Below are 22,509 nucleotides of genomic sequence, written 5' to 3'. Positions count from 1 at the left end.
TCTTCACAAAACGTTTTATTCTCCAAGGATGCCCCATCACAATGCCTGTGAAGCATGAGTCCCAGAGACTGAGACCTGAAGCTGGGGACTGCAGGGGGTCACTGACTCACTCGGTCTCCCCATAATCTGTAAAATTATTTTGAAATAATCATAGATTTACTGACACTTGTAAAAAACCATACTGGAAAGTCCCAGGCATCCTCTACTTGGTCTCGCCAATGGTAACATACAACCATGTAGTATGATATCCAAAAAAGAAATAGACATTGGTGTGATCTAGAGTTCAGCAGGTCTCATCCATTGTACATGTACTCATATGTGGCAGCTCTATACAAAAACTGTAATAACGGTTTTATTGAAATATAATTCACGGCCGGGCGCGGTGGCTCACGCCTGTAATCCCAGCACTTTGGGAGGCCAAGGTGGGCGAATCCTGAGGTCAGCGCTTCGAGACCAGCCTGGCCAACATGGTGAAACCCCATCTCTACTAAAAATACAAAAAATTAGCTGAGCCTAGTGGTGGGCACCTGTAATCCCAGCTACTCTGGAGGCTGAGGCAGGAGAATCATCTGAACCTGGGAGGTGGAGGTTGCAGTGTGCCAAGATTGTGCCACTGCACTCCATCCAACCTGGCGACAGAGTGAGACTCCCTCTCAACAACAACAATGAAAAGAAAGAAAGAAAGAATGAAAGAAATATAATTCACATATTAAAAAATTTGCCATTTTAAAGTGCACAATTCAGTGGTTTTTGGCCTATTCTCAAAGCCATCACCACAAACAAATTTAGAATGTTTCATCATTCCCCAAAGAAAGCCGCATCCATTATCAGTCACTCCCCATTTCCTCCCTCCCCAGCCCCTAGCATCCACTACATGCTTTCTGTTTCTATGATTTTCCGAGCTGATCTTCTTTGACTTAGCATCATGTTTTTAAAGTTCCTTCACGTCATAGCATTTATCAGGGTTTCATTCCTTTTCATGGCTCACTGTCTTAATCCATTCAGGCTGCCATGAAAAATAGAAAATGCCGGCTGGTGGCTCAGGCCTGTAATCCCAGCACTTTGGAAGGCCAAAGCTGGTGGATCACGAGGCCAGGAGTTCGAGACCAGCCTGGCCAATATGGTGAAAGCCCGTCTCTACTAAAAATACAAAAAATTAGTCAGGCGCGGTGGACTCAAGCAGCTCACCCGCCTTGGCCTCCCAAAGTGCTAGGATTACAGGCGTGAGGCACCATGCCCGGGCATACATTTTGTTTATCTACTCATTAGCTGATGGACATTTGGGTTGTTTCTACTTGTTGACTCTTGATTTTTTTGAGACTGGGTCTAGCTCTGTTGCCCAGGCTGGAGTGCAGTGGCACTGTCTCAGCTCACCACAACCTCTCGGGTTCAAGTGATCTCCTGCCTCAGCTTCCCAAGTAGCGGGGACTACAGGCATGCACCACCATGTCTGGCTAATTTTATTTATATATATATATATATATATATATATATATTTTTTTTTTTTTCAGATGGAATTTTGCTTTTGTTGCCCAGGCTGGAGTGCAATGGCACAATCTCAACTCACTGCAATCTCTGCCTCCCAGGTTCAAGTAATTCTCCTGCCTCAGGCTCCCAAGTAGCTGAGATTACAGGCATGCACCATGACACCTGGCTAATTTTTTGTATTTTTAGTAGAGACGGGATTTTGCCATGTTGGTCAGGTGCTGGTCTGAACTCCTGACCTCAGGTGATCTGCCTGCCTTGGCCACCCAAAGTGTTGGGATTACAGGCATGAGCCTCCGAGCTTGGACCCTTTGCATATCATCTTTGGACACATGTCTGTTCAAATTTTCTTTCTTTTTTTTTTTTGAGACGCAGTCTCGCTCTGTCACCCAGGCTGGAGTGCAGTGACGCGATCTCAGCTCGCTGCAACCTCTGCCTCCAGGTTGAAGCAATTCTCCTGCTTCAGCCTCCTGAGTAGCTGAAATTACAGACACATGCCACCATGCCCAGCTAATTTATTTTTCTTTTTATTATTATTATTTTTAAACATAAATAATGGAAGCACTGTGGTTTGTACTGGCTAATTTTTAGTAGAGATGGGTTTCACCAAGTTGGTCAGGCTGCTCTCAAACTCCTGACCTTGTGATCCACCTGCCTCGGCCTCCCAAAGTGCTGGGATTACAGGTGTGAGCCACCACGCCTGGCCTCCAACCCCTATTTCTTAAAAAAAAAAAAAAAATCTGGACTGGATATAAAGATTTAGAAGTTTGGGCGCATCAGGAGAATGAGGCTGGAGAATCACTTGAACTGGGGAGATGGAGGTTGCAGTGAGCAGGGTTCCCACTACCACACTCCAGCCTGGGCGACAGAGCGAGACTCGGTCTCGGAAAAAAAAAAAAAAAAAAGAAAAAGAAAATGCTGCTGAGCTCAGGTGGGTCAAATTCTTGTCTCTACTGCTCAGGTGAAACTACTACGCCAAAGTCATCAAGGATAGCCATACCACTAAGGTCACTAAATGATATTGCCAGAACGATGAGCTGATTTCTATGTGAAAATACTAGCCGCATTTGTGTTCAGATATGGATGATATACTTTATAGAGGATCCAAGTGTCATTTAAGGACTCACCACTGAGGAAAAACTGTAAATAGCCTTTTTTCTCTCTTGAAGCCATGTCCACCTTGGAGCAGGACTCAAGACTGTGACATTCCCCCAAAAGCAAAGCCAAATTCACAAAGCATTAACAAGTGATATACATTTTATGAAAAAAACCAGTAAAATACCGTTACCCACAACACACCGTAAAACAATAAAAATCTTCAAGTGGGGCCAGGTACGGTGGCTCACACCTGTAATCTCAGCACTTTGGGAAGCCCAGGTGGGTCGATCACCTGAGGTGAAGAGTTTGAGACCAGGCCGGGCGTGGTGGCTCATGCCTGTAATCCAAGCACTTTGGAAGCCAAGGCGGGCGGATCACCTGAGGTCGGGAGTTCAAGACCAGCCTGACCAACATGGTGAAACCTCATCTTTAATTTAAAAAATAAATAAATAAATAAAAAATTTAAAAAAGAGTTCGAGACCAACCTGGCCGATATGGTGAAACCTGTCTCTACTAAAAATATATAAATTAGCCAGACTTCTAAGCCCCTGACCCCCCCACCCCCCCCAAAAAAAATAGCCAGACATGGTGGCGTGCATCTGTAGTCCTAGCTACTCGGGAGGCTGAGGCTGAGAATTGCTTGAATCCAGGAGGTGGAGGTTGCAGTGAGCAGAGATTGCACCACTGAACTCTAGCATAGGCGACGGAGTGAGACTTCATCTAAAAAAAAAAACCTTCAAGCAGCCATTTCTATTTTCTTCAGAAAGTCCCTTGCCTATCAGTCTGCTAGCTATTAATTTCTTTTCTTTTCTTTTTTTTTGAGATGGATTGCCCGCCTCAGCCTCCCAAAGTGCTTAGGATTACAGGCATGAGCCACCGCGCCTGGCCTAATTTGGTTCTTATTAAAGTATTTGCTCCAGATAAATAGGGCTCTTCCCAAGGGAGTAGTTCTGTTCTTTTAGTCTTTCTGCTCTGCCACATTGGCCTGATGGATTTTGTCGTCATCCTCATTACCTAAGGGTAACAACGTGGCTGCTCCAGCCCCAGACAGCACACCTATGTCTGTGCCCATTTATCAGGAAAGGAAAAGTTTTTTCCCAGAAGCACCTCTAGCCGCCTTTCCTAGGAGAAGCCTGAGGAAGTGGGCATAGACTGTTGGGCACATTGCCATGCCACATAAAATAGAGGTTTGTTTAGTACAAAGGGGAGTGAATCTCGGGGAGGCAATTAGCAATGTTAGCCACAGCTGGGTCCTGTAACGCCGTGTCCCAGTTCCGTGTCTGAGTGGTTGGAGTCCGCTCCTAACATATGCTCTTTCTTGGCTCAGTCAGGACTCAGTCCTCCTCCCTGCTGAGTCAACCTCCCCTCCAATCGCCAGCGCAGCTGACTCCTCTGAATCTGCCGTGATGCTGCCAGAGTGGGTCCCAGAGTAGGCACCCAAAGCTCTCAACAGCCATTCACGCTGCTGAGTGTCTAAGGAAGGTCCCAGAGCACAAACTGGATCTTCCTTATTTCTGACCTTGCCACACATCTTAAAACTGTTGGCATGGGCCACCACCCTGCCCAGGAGTTTTCTCAAATATGGAATGGTGACAAAGGTTCCCTTCCCTGTCCGAGATCCCCGTCGGTGGAGCTGCCTTCCTCACCTGTCCCTCTTCCTTTCTCCCCATTGACTCCTGCACCTGGAAGGACACTGCTCTCTTTCATTTCTTCTATGTCATCTTCCTTACCATTTTCAGCCTCCTGGCTAAGTGTAAGAGAGAGAAAGAGAGAGAGAGAGAGAGAGAGAGAGAGAGAGGGAGAGAGAGAGAGTGTTTGTAAACAGGGTCTCGCTCTGTCACCCAGGCTGGAGTTGCTAAGTCTTAATGTCAGAGAGTTTGAGATCAGCCTGGGCAATGGAAGAAGACCCCGTCTCTACAAAACTAAAAATAAAAACAAATAAAATGAAAAATTGCGTGGCATTTAGTACATTCACAATGTTGTGTGACTACCACCTTTCCTCTAGTTCCAAATTATTTCCATCATCCCAAAAGGAGACCTTTGTTTTGTTTTGAGACAGAGTCTTCCTCTGTTGCACCCAGATTGGAGTGCAGTGGCACCATCTCGGTTCATTGCAAGCTTCCCCTCTCAGGTTCAAGTGATTCTCCCACCTCAGCCTCCCAAGTAACTGAGATTACAGGAACCACCACCATGCCCTGCTAATTTTTGTTTTTAGTACAGATGGGGTTTTACCATGTTGGCCAGGCTGGTCTTGAATTCCTGACCTCAAGTGATCCATCCACCCTGGCCTCCCAGTGTGTTGGGATTACAAGCGTGAGCCACCACACCTGGCCAAGAATCATACAGCATGTGATCTGTTGTGTCAGGCTTTTTTCACTCAGCATAATAATGTTTTCAAGGGTCATCCAGGCATGTATCATGCATCTGTACTCTTCTTGTTTTTTTTTTTTGAGACGGAGTTTCACTCTTGTTACCCAGGCTGGAGGGCAATGGCGCAATCTCGGCTCACCGCAACCTCCGCCTCCTGGGTTCAGGCAATTCTCCTACCTCAGCCTCCTGAGTAGCTGGGATTACAGGCACGCGCCACCATGCCCAGCTAATTTTTTTTGTATTTTTAGTAGAGACGGGGTTTCACCATGTTGACCAGGATGGTCTCGATCTCTTGACCTCGTGATCCACCCGTCTTGGCCTCCCAAAGTGCTGGGATTACAGGCGTGAGCCACTGCACCTGGCCCCCTTCTTGTTTGTTAACAGCTGAGTAATATTCCACTGCATGGAGAGACCACAATTTGTTTATTCATTCATTAGTCGTTGGACATTTGGGTTGTTTCCACCTTTTCCTACTGTGAATACTGCTGCTGGGAACGTGGGTGTACATGTATTTGGGTCAGCTTGATTTTTTTTTTTGAGATGGAGTTTCGCTGTTGTTGCTTGGGCTGAAGTGCAATGGTGCAATCTTGGCTCACCGCAACCTCTGCCTCCCAGGTTCAAGCGATTCTTCTGCCTCCATCTCCCAAGTAGCTGGGATTACAGTTATGTGCCACAAAGCCCAGCTAATTTTGTATTTTTAGTAGAGATGGGGTTTCTCCATATTGGTCAGGCTGTTCTCGAACTCTTGACATCTGGAGATCCACCTGCCTCGGCCTCCCAAAGTGTGTGAGCCAATTACAGGTGTGAGTCACCATGCCCAGCGATTTTTCTATTTTGGGGGGAAAGAGTCTTGCTCAGTTGCCCAGGCTGGAGTGCAGTGGTGCGATCTTGGCTCACTGCAACCACTGTCTCCTGGGTTCATGTGATTCTCCTGTCTCAGCTTCCTGAGTAGCTAGGATTACAGGCCCCCACCATCATGCCTGGCTAATTTTTCTATTTTAGTAGAGACAGGGTTTCACCATGTTGGCCAGGCTGGTCTTGAACTGCTGTCCTCAGGTGATCCACCTGCTTCGGCCTCCCAAAGTGCTAAGATTACAGGCATGAGCCACGGTGCCCAGCCAAGTCTGTTAGATTTTTGCTGAAGAGAGAATCAACTTTCCATGTACTCAAGAAATATTTGTTGAATTAGATAACAACTGCTGCATCAAACGCAAATTTCACAAATGTTTTGCTTTAGTGGATAAAAGTCACAGAATCTTAAAGACGTTCTCGGTTGGAAGTTTATAAATGATCTTGTTCAACCCCCTCATCTTGAAACTGCAGGCACTCAAAGTACTAGTCTATTTAGAAGGCCCTAAACACAGTTTACATCCTGGTGTGTGGTGCGCTATTGATATTGTTCTTTGTTAACTGAATGTGTACAATGCAGTCTTTGTTGCCACAAGACGGTTCACTTTGAGAAGTGGCTTTATGAATTTAAATTTAATAGCCACTGGGCGTGATGCATGCCTGAAATTCCAAAAGTTTAGGAAGGTGAGGAGGGTGGATCTCTTGAATCCAGGAGTTGAAGACTGGCCTGGGCAACACAGTGAGACTCTGCCTCTAAAAAAACTAAATAAATAAATTAGTTGGTTGTGGTGTCACATGCCTGTGGCCCTACCTACTTCAGAGGCTGAGGCAGGAGGATCCCTTGAGCTGGGAGTTGAGCCTAAAGTGAGCTGTAATTGCACCACCAGCCTGGGCAACAGAGCAGGACTCTGTATCCAAATATATATATTTAGCAGCTACTTGTCATTCTTCCAGTTTTGCTTTTTAAAACATTCTATAAAACCACTGCCATCAGCATTTTTTTCTGTATAAAGTGGATACAGCAGTCTTTTAAATTTATATATATATATTTTATTTATAGAGACGAGATTTCACCATGTTGGTCAGGCTGGTCTTGAACTCCTAACCTTGTGATCTGCCTGCCTCGGCCTCCCAAAGTGCTGGGATTACAGGTATGAGCCACCTTGCCCGGCCTGGATACAGCAGTCTTAATTGGATTCAGGGATAAAATTAATTTTTGGTCCAAAATAAGTCAATGAATACATCATCATGAATTGTGGTTTTTGTTTGTTTCTTTCTTTCTTTGCAGTTTAAGACTCTGTCTCCCTCTGGCTCAGTCACTTTTTTATGAAATGAACCAGCACTAGCTCCCTACCTTTAGAAATGTTTTGGAAATGTTAACATTTCCAAATGTTGACAAGGGTTGTGGTCTGGCGCCTTCGACATAAAACCAGGGGAGATCAGGGAACTGTGATTATTCCACCTTGATCGTAAACCAGTGAGCAGTAATAGTCAATAGTCTGAAGACAGGGACTTGAGCTTCACTGCTATAGCCCCAGTACTTGCTCAGAACTAAGCAGGATTTCAGTAAATCTTTGTTGAATGGACTAATCAATTGGATTCTGATTTCTGAAGCAATATTTTTTTTTTTGAGACGGAGTTTCACTCTTGTTACCCAGGCTGGAGTGCAATGGTGCAATCTCGGCTCACCACAACCTCTGCCTCCTGGGTTCAATCAATTCTCCCGCCTCAGCCTCCTGAGTAGCTGGGATTACAGGCACGCACCACCATGCCCAGCTAATTTTTTGTATTTTTAGTAGAGGCGGGGTTTAACCATGTTTACCAGGATGGTCTCGATCTGTTGACCTCGTGATCCACCCATCTTGGCCTCCCAAAGTGCTGGGATTACAGGCTTGAGCCACCGCGCCTGGCCCTGAAGCAATATTAATCAAAGTAGATGTAATTTAAAAATAAACCAGGCACAGTGGCTCATGACTATAATCTCAGTCCTTTGAGAGGCCAAGGCGGGCAGATTGCTTGAAGCCAGGAATTCGAGACCAGCCTGAGCAACATGGCAAAACCCCATCTCTACTAAAAGTAGAAAAATTAGTGGTGATGGCCACCCGGAATCCCAGCTACTCAGGAGGCTGAGGCGGAAGAATGGCTTGAACCTGGGAGGCAGAGGATGCAGTAAGGATTGCCCCATTGCACTCCAGCCTGGGCGACACAGAAATTGTCTTAAAAAAAAAAAAAAATTAAGTATGTAAGGTAATACATATAGTTTTTTTTTTTTTTTGAGAGTCTCTTGCTGTGTCCCCCAGGCTAGAGTACAGTGGTACAATCTCGGCTTACTGCAACCTCTGCCTCCCAGGTTCAAGTGATCCTCCTGCCTCAGCCTCCCAAGTAGCTGGAATTACAGGTGCCCACCACCAGGCCCAGCTAATTTTTTGTATTTTTAGTAGAGACGAGGTTTCACCATGTTGGTCAGGCTGGTCTCGAACTCCTGAACTCAGGTTATCCACCCACCCTTAGCCTTCCAAAGTGCTGGGATTACAGGTGCGAACCACTGCGCCCGGCCCTTAATTTTTTTGTGTGTGGTGAGAATGAAGCAGGAGCAGCCTTGAGAAACAGACCTCTCAGACACCGAACTAGAAAGCAGGAGCAAGGCTTCATGTTTTGTCCAAACGGCCAAGCTCCCCTAACAAAGAGAAGCTCTGCCTTTATATAGGCTTACACTCTAGATATTACATGTGAAAGGATCTTAGGTTTACAGCTTTATAAATCACATATGAAAGGGTCTTGGGTTTACAGTTTTAGGAATTACATGTGAAAAGGTTCTGGTCTCCAGATGGAGGAGTGGGGTGGGGGTTTGATCTTGTTTAAGTAAAAACAATGTCTTCCAGAGAGATTCCCCCACGCCATGCCTGCTATCTTAGAGGAAATTGATTCAGGAGGCTCTGCCAGTAGGCTAGCCTTTTCTTTTATTGAAATGCATTGTGGAGGTCAACAAGGAGGTGATCCCAGATGCCTGGGTCTCCTTCCTCAAGAACACTTAAAATCTACCCTCTTACCAATTTTCTTTTCTTTCTTTCCTTTTTTTTTTGTGTGTGTGTAAAAAAAGATGGGGTTTCACCATGATGGCCAGGCTGGTCTTGAACTCCTGGCCTCAGGTGATCCACCCACCTCGGCCTCCCAAACTGCTAGGATTACATGCGTGAGCCACTGCACCTGGCACCAATTTTCAATTATATATTGTTACTAACTGTGGTCACCATCATGTATAGTAAAGATTTAAATTTGTAATTGCGGCTAGGCGCAGAGGCTCACGGCTGTAATCCCAGCACTTTGGGAGGCTGAGGCAGGTGGAGTCCCTGAGGTCACGAGTTGGAGACCAGCCTGATCAACATGGTGAAACCCTGTCTCTATTAAAAAAAAAATTTTTTTTGAAAAAAAAAAAATTGTAATTGTGACCTATCTACTATGGTTCAGGAACTTAGAAAAAGGAGGCCCAGTCCCCTCGCCGAGTCCCTCCGTTGCCGCCAAGATGATGTGCGGGGCGCCCTCCGCCTCGCAGCCAGCCACCATCGAGACCCAGAACATCGCTGACCAGGTGAGGTCCCAGCTTGAAGAAAAAGAAAACAAGAAGTTCCCCGTGTTTAAGGCTGTGTCCTTCAGGAGCCAGGTGGTTGCGGGGAGGAACTACTTCATCAAGGTGCATGTCGGTGATGAGGAGTTTGTCCACTTGCAAGTATTCCAAAGTCTCCTTCACAAAAACAAGCCCTTGACCTTGTCTAAATACCAGACCAACAAAGCCAAGCACGATGAGCTATTCTATTTCTGACCCTGACTTAGGACAGGGTTCTTCCACCAGAAGGCTGGTAATTAAGTGATTCTGCGTTGACCAGAGCGTGTACTTGGGATCATAAAATTAGCTTCATCTCCCGGCTGCGCCCCTCGGGTGGAAGGGGCCGGATGCAGCAGCTGCTTTTGCATTTCTGTTTCTAAATTTCATTGTGTTGATTTTTTCCCCCTTCCAATCAGGGATCTTAATTACTTTCAAAATATTTTCAAAAAATATATATTTTTTAAATCCTTAAAAAAAAAAAAAAGAAAAAGGAAAAACAACACCTTTCATTTTTCTTTTTCTTTTTTTAGAGACAGGGTTTCTCCATGATGACCAGGCTGGTCTCAAACTCCTGACCTCAGGTGATCCACCCACCTCAACCTCCCAAAGTGCTGGGATTACAGGCATGAGTCACCACGCCTAGCTTTTTTTTTCTTTTTGTTAAAAATGTATAGTAACAGAGACGGATCTCAATATGTTGCCCAGGCTGGTTTTGAACTGCTGGTTCAAGTGATCTTGGCCCGCCAAGGTGCTGGGATGACAGGCGTGAGCCACCGCACCTGGCCAAAACATCTTTAATTTTAAAAGTGTGCTTATTGGCCAGGTGCGGTGGCTCACGCCTGTCATTCCAGCACTTTGGGAGGCCGAGGTGGGCGGAGCACAAGGTCAGGAGTTCGAGATCATCCTGACCAACATGGTGAAACCCTATCTCTACTAAAAATACAAAAATTAGCCTGGCATGGTGGCGCATGCCTGTAATCTCAGCTACTCAGGAGGCTGAGGCAGGAGAATCGCTTGAACCTGGGAGGTGAAGGTTGCAGTGAGCCAAGATAACGCCACTGCATTCCAGCCTGGGCAACAGAGCAAGACTCCATCTCAAAAAAAAAAAAAAAAAAAAGTGTGCTTAACAGCTTTTGTCTCCTTTTTCATCTTTACAGCAATTTATGAAACCTATCTATCTATCTGTTTTGTTTTTTTTTAGACAGGGTCTTGCTCTGCCACTTAGGCTGGAATGCAGTGGCGTTATCTTGGCTCACTGCAACCTTCACCTCCCAGGTTCAAGCGATTCTCCTGCCTCAGCCTCCCGAGTAGCTGGGATTACAGGCATGCGCCACCATGCCAGGCTAATTTTTGTGTTTTTAGTAGCGATGGGGTTTCACCATATTGGCCAGGCTGGTCTCGAACTCCGAACCTCAGGTGATCCGCCTGCCTTGGCCTCCCAAAGTGCTGGGATTACAGGCGTGAGCCACCGCACCCGGCCAGAAAATAACTAATTCTTTTTTGTTTTTTTTGAGACGGAGTTTCGCTCTTGTTACCCAGGCTGGAGTGCAATGGCGCGATCTCGGCTCACCGCAACCTCCGCCTCCTGGGTTCATGCAATTCTCCTGCCTCAGCCTCCTGAGTAGCTGGGATTACAGGTACGCGCCACCATGTCCAGCTAATTTTTTGTATTTTTAGTAGAGACGGGGTTTCACCATGTTGACCAGGATGGTCTCGATCTCTTGACCTCGTGATCCACCCGCCTCGGCCTCCCAAAGTGCTGGGATTACAGGCTTGAGCCACCGCGCCCAGCCTAATTCTTTAGTTATTTAGTATATAGGAGTATTACACCCCATCCTTTTAAAAACAAATCTACTATGGACCTTATATTATTCAAGGGATGCAGATACAGCAAGAAGAGTCAACAACCTCTGCTCTCTCGGAATTCACATTCCTGTAGGGATGGAAGGAGACGGATAATAAAACAAAACAAACCTGTTGTACTGCTGAAACCTGTCACAGAATCAATGCTAAAGAGCTGTGGAGAAAAAAACCACCAACACCCATCATTTTGCAGAGAATAATCTCTACTCACTTTGGTTGAGGACCTTAATACCTTCTTCTTTTTCTTTTTGTTTTAATAGAACCTGGGGAAGTGGCTCACGCCTGTAATCCCACCACTTTGGGAGGCCAAGGCGGGTGGATCACTTGAGGTTAGGAGGTCAACACAAGCTTGGCCAACATGGCAAAACACTGTCTAGAGGCAGTGTCTCTACTGAAAATACAAAACAGCTGGGTGTGGTGGCTCATGACTGTAGTCCCAGCTACTCAGGAGGTTGAGGCAGGAGAATCACTTGAACCCAGGAGGCAGAGGTTGCGGTGAGCAGAGATTGTACCATTGCATTCCAGCCTCAGTGACAGACGACTCCCTCTCAAAAAAAAAAAAAAAAAAAAAATGCTGGGTGCAGTGGCTCCCGCACGTGATCCCAACACTTTGGGAGGCTGAGGCGGATGGATCCTTTGAGCCTAGGAGTTTGAGACCAGACTGAGCAACATAGTGAGACCTCATCTCCATATTTAACAACAGCAACAAAGAAATCAAAGTAATGTTTTTTTGTGTTTGACACAGGGCTTTGCTCTGTCACCCAGGCTGGATGGAGGGCAGTGGTGAGATCATGGCTCACTGCAACCTCAACTTCCTGGGCTCAAGCCATCCTCCCACCTCTGCCTGCCTCCTGAGTAGCTGGGACTATACGTACATACCACCACACCCAGCTTGCTTGCTTATTTATTTATTTATGTTTTTTTGTTTTTTTTTTTAAGATGGGGTTTCACCATGATGGACAGGCTGGTCTCGAACTCCTGACCTCAAGTAATCCACCCACCTCAGCCTCCCAAAGTGCTAGGATTACAGGCATGAGCCACCATGCCCAGACTTATTTATGTTTTTGAGATGGAGTCTTGCTGTGTTGCCCAGGCTGGAGTGCAGTGGCACCATCTTGGCTCACTGCAACCTCCGTCTCCTGGGTTCAAGTGATTCTCCTGCCTCAGTCTCCTGAGTAGCTGGGATTACAGGTGCCCGCCACCAAGCCTGGCTAATTTTTGTATTTTTAGTAGAGATGGGGTTTTGCCATGTTGGCAAGACTGGCCTCAAACTCCTGACCTTAGGTGATCCGCCCACCTCAGCCTCCCAAAGTGCTGGGATTACAGTCGTGAGCCACCAAACCTGGCCAATTTTTTATATATTTTTTGGTAGAGATGGGGTCTTGCTATGTTGCCCAGGTGGGTCTCCAACTCCAGGGCTCAAGCAATCCTCCCACCTTGGCTTCTCAAATTGCTGGGATTACAGGTGTGAGCCACTGCTCCTGACCTTGCACATGGTTTTTAAAAATAAAATACATTCAGCTTTATAATTAAAAGCAGTCTGGTCATGGTGGCTCATGCTGGTAATCCTAGCACTTTGGGAGGCTGAGATGGGAGGACTGCTTGAGCCCAGGATTTTGAGACCATCTTTGGCAACATAGAGAGACTCTGGCTCTACTAAAAATTAAAAAAAAGTAGCTGGGCATGGTAGTACCAGCCAGTCTGGAGGCTGAAGCGAGAGGATCACTCAAGCCCAGGAGTTCTGGGTTGTAGTGAAACATGATTGCACCGATGTACTCTAGCCTGGGCAACAGAGCAAGACCCTGCTATTATTTTCTATAAAAGAACTATTGCTTTTATTTTATTTATTTATTTATTTAAAGCAACAGTTCTCAGTTCTTCTACTCCACTCTTCCTTAGTCTTAACCCTGTTCTTAACCTTAGTTAGTAGAGACTACTAAGTTTTTGCTTTTAGTTCTTCTGGTGTTAACTTCCATTTCTCTAAAAATATACTTGTGGGCTAGGCGTGGTGGCTCATGCCTGTAATCCCAACACTTTGGGAGGCCGAGGGGGACAGGTTGCCTGAGCCCAGGAGTTTGAGACCAGCCTGGGCAACATGGCAAAACTCCATCTCTACTAAAAATACAAAAAATTAGCTGGGCGTGGCTGTGCATGGCTGTGCATGCCTGTAGTCCCAGCTACTTAGGAGGCTGAGGTGGGAGGATAACCTGATCCCGGGAAGTTGAGGCTGCAGTGAGTCATGATTGCACCACTGTGCTCCAGCCTGGGCGACAAGAGTGAGACCCTGTCTTAATAAAACAAAAACAAGGCTGGGCAAGGTGGCTGACGCCTGTAATCCCAGCACTTTGGGAGGCCGAGGCGGGTGGATCATGAGGTCAAGAGATCGAGACCATCCTGGTCGAAATGGTGAAACCCTGTCTCTACTAAAGATACAAAAAATTAGCTGGGCATGGTGGCAGGTGCCTGTAATCCCAGCTACTCGGGAGGCTGAGGCAGGAGAATTGCCTGAATCCAGGAGGCGGAGGTTGCGGTGAGCCGAGATCGCGCCATTGCACTCCAGCCTGGGTAACAAGAGCGAAACTCTGTCTCAAAACAACAACAACAAGAAAACAAAAACACATAAACATATACTTGTGTTATTTATCAACTGTAGGCATTATCTACTTTCTCTTATGACTAAGCACGACTACCTATCCTCTCCACATGATCCTGCCACTATTTTTAGTTATCCCTATTAGTTACATTAATGATATCATTTAAAAAAAAACCCAAAAACAAAAAAAACTAAAGAAAGGCCAGGTGAGGTGGCTCAAGCCTGTAATCCTAGCGCCTTGGGAGGCTGAGGTGGGCAGATCATGAGGTCAGGAGTTCAAGATCAGCCTGACCAACATGGTGAAACCCCATCTCTAAAAAAAAAAAAAAAAAAAAAGAGAAAAAAAATGATGTCGTTAAACCTTTATTTTTTTGGGAAAAACAAAACACCCGAGGCATTGACCCACCCCACCCCCACTTTGTAAAATGAAGATGTGAGTGCTCTTATTTTGCTTTCTACTTCTGCAACATCCCTTCCACCTCCCAGTGTCTCGTCAATTGAGCTGTGCTCATATTTACAGAAAACAGGCATGTAAGAAAGCACAGTGGCTAGTTCCAGAAACACAATGTGAATATTTACTTTGAAGGAGGACATTTCAGTCCCAACAGTGGCCAGCCACCCAGGGTCTGAACCCAGTCCAATGCCTGGTAGTAGGGCTGAGACTAGGCCTTGCTTACACAATTGAAGGAGGCAGTGAAGGTAAATAATAAGGGGATATGATTTTTTTTTTTTAGATAGAGTCTCACTTTGTTGCCCAGGCTGGAATGCAGTGGCACAATCTTGGCTCACTGCAACCTCCACCTCTTGTGTTCAAGGGATTCTCCTGCTTCAGTCTCCTGAGTAGCTGGAATTACAGGCACTCACTACCACGCCCAGCTAATTTTTGTATTTTTAGTAGAGACGTGGTTTCACCATGTTGGTCAGGCTGGTATCGAACTCCTGACCTCATGATCCACCTACCTTGGCCTCCCAAAGTGCTGGAATTACAGGCGTGAACCACTGTGCCCAGCCATTTAATATATATTTTTAAAATCAAAATTAATGCTGAGACTCCATGATGAACAAAATTATATAATTTTTTTTTGAGACAGAGTCTCCCTCCATCGCTCAGGCTGGAGTACAGAGGCTTGCACTCCGGGTCACTACAACCTCCACCTCCTAGGTTCAAGCAATTCTCGTGCCTCAGCCTCCCGAGTAGCTGGGACTACAGGCACATACCACCACACCCACTTAATTTTTGTATTTTTTGTTAGAGACAGGGTTTCACCATGTTGGCCAGGCTGGTCTTGAACTCCTGACTGCAGGTAATCCACCCATCTGGGCCTATCAGCGTGCTGGGATTACAGGCGTCAGCCACCACGCCCGGCCCAAAACAATATTTTTAATAAAGACAGGCTCAGCAGAATGGGTAGATGAGAAAAGATAAGCCCATAAGTGTTCCTGTCTGTGCCTCATTCTATGGCATCTATGAGTCCACAGTTTGCTACTGTTTAGATCGGGGGTGAGGATTGCCTTTCAGATTAGGAATATGGATATGGGATTTCAGGACTGCCACCACCACCTGACCTTGCAGCCTGTAAATTAGGGCGATGTTGAATTAGGTAGCAGCATTTTGGGGGATTTCAGACATGAATGGAGAGGAGGGGCCGGGAGACAAATTGACTTTGTTCAGAACTTCGTGCATTTCCACTGCAGTTCCCTCCCCCTGCTGGTCCAGGCAGCACCGTGCTTTGAATAAAGGTCAGCTAGAGGGGTCACCCGCCAATTATTCTCTTCTACTGGCAAGGAGGAGGAAGCCCCTACCCCCTTATCCACCGCAAAATCCTGGGCTTCTCCGACAGCTGCAAATTCCTCCCTGGGGCTGCAAAGCTTCTGGGGTTGCCATGGTCCATGGGAGTGAAATGCTGGCCGCCCTCTGCTACCCCAGCCCCGAGCAGGCTGTTGCAGCCTTCTCTCCTGCCCCTTTCAAAAGCTTTTAAAGGCGATCCCAGGGGGTGGGAGGATGGGACACTAACCAGGGCTTCCGTCCAAGCAGCCAGGGCGAATAAAAGAGGCTTTTCTCAAACGAACGGGGCAAACCCTTGGCTTGTTTCAAAGGATTTTTAACCCGCGGTCTTTCCCGAAGGGAAGTGGGGAGCAGAGATGGTTCTTCCCGAGCTAAACCTACTGTAGGGAGCTCCTTTCAGCATTTTTTCCAGGGATGCCTCATCCAGGGTCTTTCCCTGGAGGGAGGCGAGGGCAAAGATGATCCTTCCCAATCCCAACCTTAACCTGCAGTCGGAAGCTCCTCGCAGCCGGTTCAAAGGATTTCTCACCCTGGTCTGGCGGGAAGGGGAGGGCAAACAAAATGAATCAGCCCCAAAGAGCAGGCTGAGGTCGAGGCTGAATGCGGCTCTTGGGTGTGACTTGCCAATTATGGGAACACTTAGCAGAAGAAATGACGAGAAACCCCTCCAAGCAGGCCTCTGGGTTTTCCCTCGCACCTTGCTTCCCGTGCCGGGGCTTGGGAGGGTCCGAGGGCGGAGCGGCTGGCGCGTGGGGGCCGGGGTCGCCTCCCCGGGCCGCGGTGGGCGCAGACAAAGAGGCGGGGGGCGACGCGGTGCAGGGCGCGGGCTGCAAGGCCGGTGCGGGCTCGGGGGCCGGGCCCGCCGGGCGGGCGCGGCGGCGGATCGCGGGGAGGAGTCGCGCGGCGTCTTCTCCTGGCGGCGCGCGCCCGCCCGGCCCCGCGGCGGCGGCGGCGCGTCACGCTCTCCCCCGCCCCGAGCTGACGAGCCGGCAGGCGGGAGGCGGCGGCCGCGGCGGCTGCTGCTGCTGCAGTGGGGCAGGTGGCGGCGACCGGCGGCGTCAGAGGCGGTGAGAGGAGCGCGGCGCGGGCCCTCTCCCCTTCCCGGCCCCCTCCTGCCCTGCCCTGCCCTCCTCCCGGCCCGCGCGCGGGGCCCGCCCGGGGTCGGGTCGGGGGTCGAGGCCCTGCGTCCGGGAGCGGGGCTGAGCCTTGGGCGCCGGGGCCACCCGGGAGGGGAGCGCGGGAGTCTCGGGTGGCCGGCACCGGAGGCCGGGGGTCCCTCTGGAGCTGGAAGAGTGGCGGCCCTGTCAGCGCCGAGCCGGGCCTTCCCTTCCTCCGCCCGCCTCAAGATGGAGCTTGGACTCCTTGCCCCTGCGCCGCCCCAGGCGCCGCTCCCTCCCTCGCGTCCTGCTCCCTCCCCTGGGCCGCGGGGCGGGTGTGGGGTCGGCAGGACCCCCGGGAGGCGGAGGCCGGGCGGGACCTGTTGCCCTGGGCGCCGCGCCTGTCACCTGAGCGCATTCCTCAGGCCCTGGGCGCCCGGCGCCCGCCAGCCGGCGTGGAGGGCACCCTGGCCCGGCTTCCCCTGCTGCCCCGGCTTTTGTTTCCCTCCCGAGTGGGGCTGTGATTCTCGGAGACCGGGGGAGGCTGGAGGTGGCCAGCTCGCTCTCGGGTTTCCGAAATCACGCCGCTGCCCGGTAACCCGAACCTTCTACCGCGGCAGGGGATTGGCGTTGAAGGCGGATGACACTTGTTCTGAGGCGGTTTTACACGCAGAGCCTAGCGATTGCCCGAATTGGAAGGTCCTGGCTTTCAAGCATCGGATTTGGATTCGGGGGTGAGTCCTGAATCCGGCTGTTTCTCCACTTCATGTGGCTTTTCCATCTGGCAGGAGCCGAGCGCCACCCCCTCCTCCCTGCACCGCCCCACCTCTTTGGTATGGAGAAATTACACTTTGTCCGTCATCGGTTTAGATACCTGTTTTTAGCAAAACTTGGGCGCCAGTGAACTGTTTTTTTAAAAAGAGGGCGGAGAAGATTCTGTAATTGTGTGTTTGTGATTCAGCAGCCTGGCCTTCCTCTCTGAGGACAGTGGCCCCTAGCAGCTCTGTAAGTATTAAGTGTTGTCGCCGCTGCTGTCATTAGGGTTATGATTCTGGCTGTTCTTATTATTTGATTTGTATCACTACTGTTACCGATGGTATCCACGAATCAGGAGAGTGGCTCAGAGTCAGGAATGTGTTTGTTTGACTTTTGGATTTAATGATAACCTTTGGCAGGAATTCCCAGGCATGTCACTTCTCAGCCTTGGGGCCTTTTTTTTCTCTGTAAATTATAACAGTGAACATGTATTGAAGGCATCTCGTGGCCAGGCTCTGGGCAAGTCTTTTATTTGCTTTATTTCATTTAACCCAACCCAGTGAGGTTGCTGTAATTATGTGCATTTGACAGGAGGTCGTAGAAAGAAAGGTCAAGTAACTTGACAAGGATCATACAGCTTATGACCCTATACTAATCGAATAATTAAGTACCTGAAGTCAGAATACCTTTCACCAGCATGTGAGCTCAGGTATTCTGACTTAAGGTGCTTAGTTATTTGATTAGGAAATCTGTGGCACAAAGCAAGGCTGGTTTGTTTGTTTATTTATGTCGCTGAGGCTGGAGTACAGTGAGATCTCAGCTCACTGCAACCTCTGCTTCCTGAGTTCAAGCTATTCTCATGCCTCAACCTCCTGAGTAACTGGGATTACAGGTGCCTGCCACCATGCCCGGCTAATTTTTGTATTTGTAGTAGAGATGGGGTTTCACCATGTTGCCCAGGCTGGTCTCGAACTCCTGGGCCCAAGTGATCCACCCGCCTTGGCTTCCCAAAGTGCTGGGATTACAGGTGTGAACCACTGCGCCTGTCCCCGAGGCTGGTCTTTATGAAAGCAAAGTTGAAATTGGTGATTGCTTGTGCCCAATTTTTAAGGTTCAGAGAAAGCAGTTAAGTACATCTTCACACAAGATCTAGTTCAAAGAGTTAAAACCAAAACTGTGTGGGACCCTGGGTAGGTATTTTACCTGAAGATCAAGATTTTCCCCTTTCCTACTTTTTAAATCATTGTTTGAACTCCAGCTTGCACTTGAGCATGACATAAACTAATCTGGTTTCTGTCCTATTGAGGAGTTTAGAATCTGACATCCTTATCTTTTTTTTTTTTTTTTTGGACACAGAGTTTCACTCTTGTTGCCTAGGCTGGAGTGCAGTGGTGCAATCTTGGGTCACTGCAACCTCTGCCTCCTGGGTTCAAGCTATCATCCTGCCTCAGCCTCCCGAGTAGCTGGGATTACAGGTGGCTGCCACCATGTACGACTAATTTTTTGCACTTTTTTATTAGAGACAGGGTTTCATTATGTTGGCCAGGCTAGTCTTGAACTCCTGACCTCAGGTGATCCACCTGCCTCAGCCTCTTAAACTGCTGGGATTATAGGTGTGAGCCATTGCGCGGGCCTGGTGTCCTTATCTTAAAAATTTTTTTTTTTTTACCTAGTGGCTGACATTCACTTTGTCACATCCCATGTGACTCATAACAAGTGTGAACTAACTCGGTCATGTTTGACTCTTGCTTTTTAAGTGCTGTCTGCTGCGTGTAAGAGATGAATTGATTGTCTTATGTCACACACTGGTCAACTGGTGTTCTTCATTATTACTTACAAGTAGATTTGTGGTCTACCTTGAATAGATATATCAAGGCCAGGGTCTTCACGTTATGGACTCTTGCAGAATTCTGTGGAGTTTCCTGTACTTTGTAAATGTTTATTTCTTATATTTTTTTAAATTAAGATTTTCGTTTTTCTTTCATGTAAAAAATTTTTTTTATTATTTTTTATTCTTTTTTTTTGAGACAGAGTCTCACTCTGTTGCCCAGGCTGGGGTGCAGTGGTGCAATTTTGGCTAACGGCAACCTCCGCCTCCTGGGTTCAAGTGATTTTCCCACCTCAGCATCCTAAGTAGCTGGGACAACAGGCATCTGCCACCACGCCTGGCTAATGTTTGTATTTTTAGTAGAGCTGGGGTTTTGCCATGTTGGCCAGGCTGGTCTCGAACTCTTGACCTCAAGTGATCCACCTGCCTTGGCCTCCCAAAGTGTTGGAAATTTATAGGTATGAGCCAGTGCGCCTGGTCATTTCTTAGTTAATTGAAAATATAAGGTTCACAAATTTTACGATTGACTTTATAGAAGTCAAAGCCAAAGGGAAAAACAGAAGGTAGTGTAGTAAAGTCACAGGAAGAGGGTTCAATATTTGTTAACATTACAGGAGAATTTTGTTTGTATAGTGTTAATTAAATTGAGACTTTGGCTTTGTATGACTTCCCACTATCCAAATAATCAACTTCTTTCTCCTCTAAGTGAGAGGTCAAATGTGTTTTTCTCTGATATGAAGAGTAGACAAAGACAGTGTTTATTAGTCATGGCAAGCTTGTAGTTCTCCTTGACAGTACTTTATTTTTAAGAGACAGGGTCTCACTTTGTCACCCAGGTTGGATTGCAGTGGCACAATCATAGTTCACTTTAGCCTCGAACTCCTGGGCTCAAGCAGTCCTCCCACTTCAGCCTCCTGAGTAGCTAGGACTACAGGTGTGTGCTATCATGACTGGCTAATTTAAAATATATATAAATATATGTATATATGTGTGTGTATATATTTTTATATATACACATATATACCCATATATATGTATACATACATGTGTACATATATACATATATTTGTATATGTATACATATATATGTGTATATATATATATGTTTTTTGAGAAGGAGTCTCACTCTGTTGCCCAGGCTGGAGTGCAATGGCGCAATCTTGGCTCACCGCAACCTCTGCCTCCCAGGTTCAAGTGATTTTCCTGCCTCGGCCTCCCGAGTAGTTGGGATTACAGGTGACTGCCACTATGCCCAGCTAATTTTTGTATCTTTAGTAGAGACGAGGTTTCACCATGTTAGTTAGGTTGATCTCGAACTCCTGACCTCAGGTGATCCATCCATCTCTGCCTCCCCAAGTGCTGGGATTATAGGCGTAAGCCACTATGCCTGGCTAAACAAATTTTTTTTTTTTTTCCTGTAGAGATGAGGTCTTGCTATGTTTCTCTGGCTTGTCTCAAACTCCTAGGCTCAAACAATCCTCCTAACTTGGCCTCCCAAAGTGCTGGGATAACTGGCATGAGCCACCAAGTCCAGCCCCGCTATCCAAATAATCAACTTCTTTCCTCTTCCTTGTACAAATGAGGTGGAAGGTCAAGCGTGTTTTTCTTTGATTTGAAGAGTAGACAGTGTTTATTATGACAAGTCTGTAGTCCTTTGTTGCAGTATTTTTGAAGTGTTACAGCTTCTCTAAAGGCAGCTGTAGGGCTATGATGTACCTATCTGTGGGCTGTAACTACGTCTCATTTGGTATTCATGCAACAAATATTTATTGAGCATGTACTGCGTGCCAGGTACCATTCTAGATGCTGGTGATACAACAGTGAATAAAAGACAAATTCCTATTCTCTTGGACTTCCCTTCAAGTAGGGAGGGCAGACAAGAAACGGAAATTAAATTTATTTTAGATTAGGTGATACACGGCAATAACAACAACAAAAATCAGAGAAGGCTACTCAGGAGGCTGAGGCAGGAGAATGGCTTGAACCATGGAGGCAGAGGTTGCAGTGAGCCGAGATTGTGCCACTGCACTCCAGCCTGGGTGACAGAGTGAGCCTGTCTTGAAAAAAAAAAAAAAAAAATCAGAGAAGGGAAAGTATGAAGTACTGTGGCTAAGAGTTAGAATAATGGAAATTTTACATAGGGCAGCAAGAGGAGACCTAGCTGAGGAGGTGAGACTTAAAGGAAGTGAGGGAATGTAGAGCCCAGAGAGAAAAACATCCTAGGAAAAAGGAAGGAGGAGGCAGGACGTTTAAGACTTTCTAGGCTGGAGTCCTTAAAATATGTATTTGTTGAAATATGAAAAAATATGGAATAATTTTATGCTTTTTTTTTTTTTTTTGAGATGGAGTCTTGCTTTGTCCCCAGGTTGGAGTACAGTGGCATGATCTCAGCTCACTGAAACTTCCGACTCCCTGGTTCAAGTGATTCTCCTTATACCTAAAAAGTGCAATTTTATTTTCAATTAAAAAAAAAAAAAACAACAGGGCTGGGCGCGGTGGCTCACGCCTGTAATCCCAGCACTTTGGGAGGCTGAGGCGGGTGGATCACGAGGTCAAGAGAGCGAGACCATCCTGGTCAACATGGTGAAACCCCGTCTCTACTAAAAATACACAACAACAACAACAACAAAAGTGATTCTCCTGCCTCTGCCTCCTGAGTAGCTGGGATTACAGGCATGCACCACCACAACCAACTAATTTTTGTATTTTTAGTAGAGACAGGGTTTCACCATGTTGGCCAGGATGGTCTTGATCTCTTGACCTCATGATCCGCTTGCCTCAGCCTCCCAAAGTGCTAGGATTACAGGTGTGAGCCACCGCCCCAGCATTTTTAACTTTTATTTATTTATGTTTTCTATTTAATTGAGACAGAGTCTCACTCTGTCACTCAGGCTGGAGTGCAGTGGCTCGATCCTGGCTTACTGCAACCTCTGCCTCCCAGCTTCAAGCGATTCTCCTGCCTCAGACTCCTGAGTAGCTGGGATTACAGGCGCATGCCACCATGCCCAGCTAATTTTTGTATTTTTAGTAGAGACAGGGTTTCGCCATGTTGGCCAGGATGGTCTCAAACTTCTGACCTCTGGTGATCTGCCCACCTCACCTCCCAAAGTGCTGGGATTACAGGCATGAGCCACTGCGACCAGCCTTTTATTGCTTTTATTTTTTAGAGACAGGGTCTTA

At 47.2% G+C, this 22,509-nt stretch overlaps 1 protein-coding gene and 1 pseudogene across 48 annotated transcripts in view; both read left to right on the top strand.

Moving 5' to 3' along the window:
- The first annotated feature begins 9,286 nt into the window (after positions 1-9,286).
- Positions 9,287-9,877, top strand: LOC100404561 (cystatin-B pseudogene; annotated as a pseudogene). The gene has a single exon (XR_013522180.1). The product of XR_013522180.1 is annotated as a cystatin-B pseudogene (transcript).
- A 6,746-nt stretch (positions 9,878-16,623) lies between these two features.
- CLIP1 (CAP-Gly domain containing linker protein 1) overlaps positions 16,624-22,509 on the top strand; it is a 139,788-nt gene continuing 133,902 nt past the window's right edge. For 23 of the 47 annotated variants that reach the window (XM_078337527.1, XM_035257959.3, XM_054239023.2 and 20 more), the window contains exons 1-2: positions 16,624-16,715; positions 17,366-17,479. The gene's annotated coding sequence lies outside the window, so the exon portion shown is untranslated. Of the gene's footprint in view, positions 16,716-17,365; positions 17,751-22,509 lie in introns of all 47 variants that reach the window. The other 24 variants (XM_035257960.3, XM_054239022.2, XM_035257953.3 and 21 more) reach the window with 3 other exon arrangements.

Source organism: Callithrix jacchus, chromosome 9 (genome assembly GCF_049354715.1).
Source record: "Callithrix jacchus isolate 240 chromosome 9, calJac240_pri, whole genome shotgun sequence".
NCBI lineage: Eukaryota > Metazoa > Chordata > Mammalia > Primates > Cebidae > Callithrix > Callithrix jacchus.
This window is presented reverse-complemented; position numbering and strand designations above follow the sequence as displayed.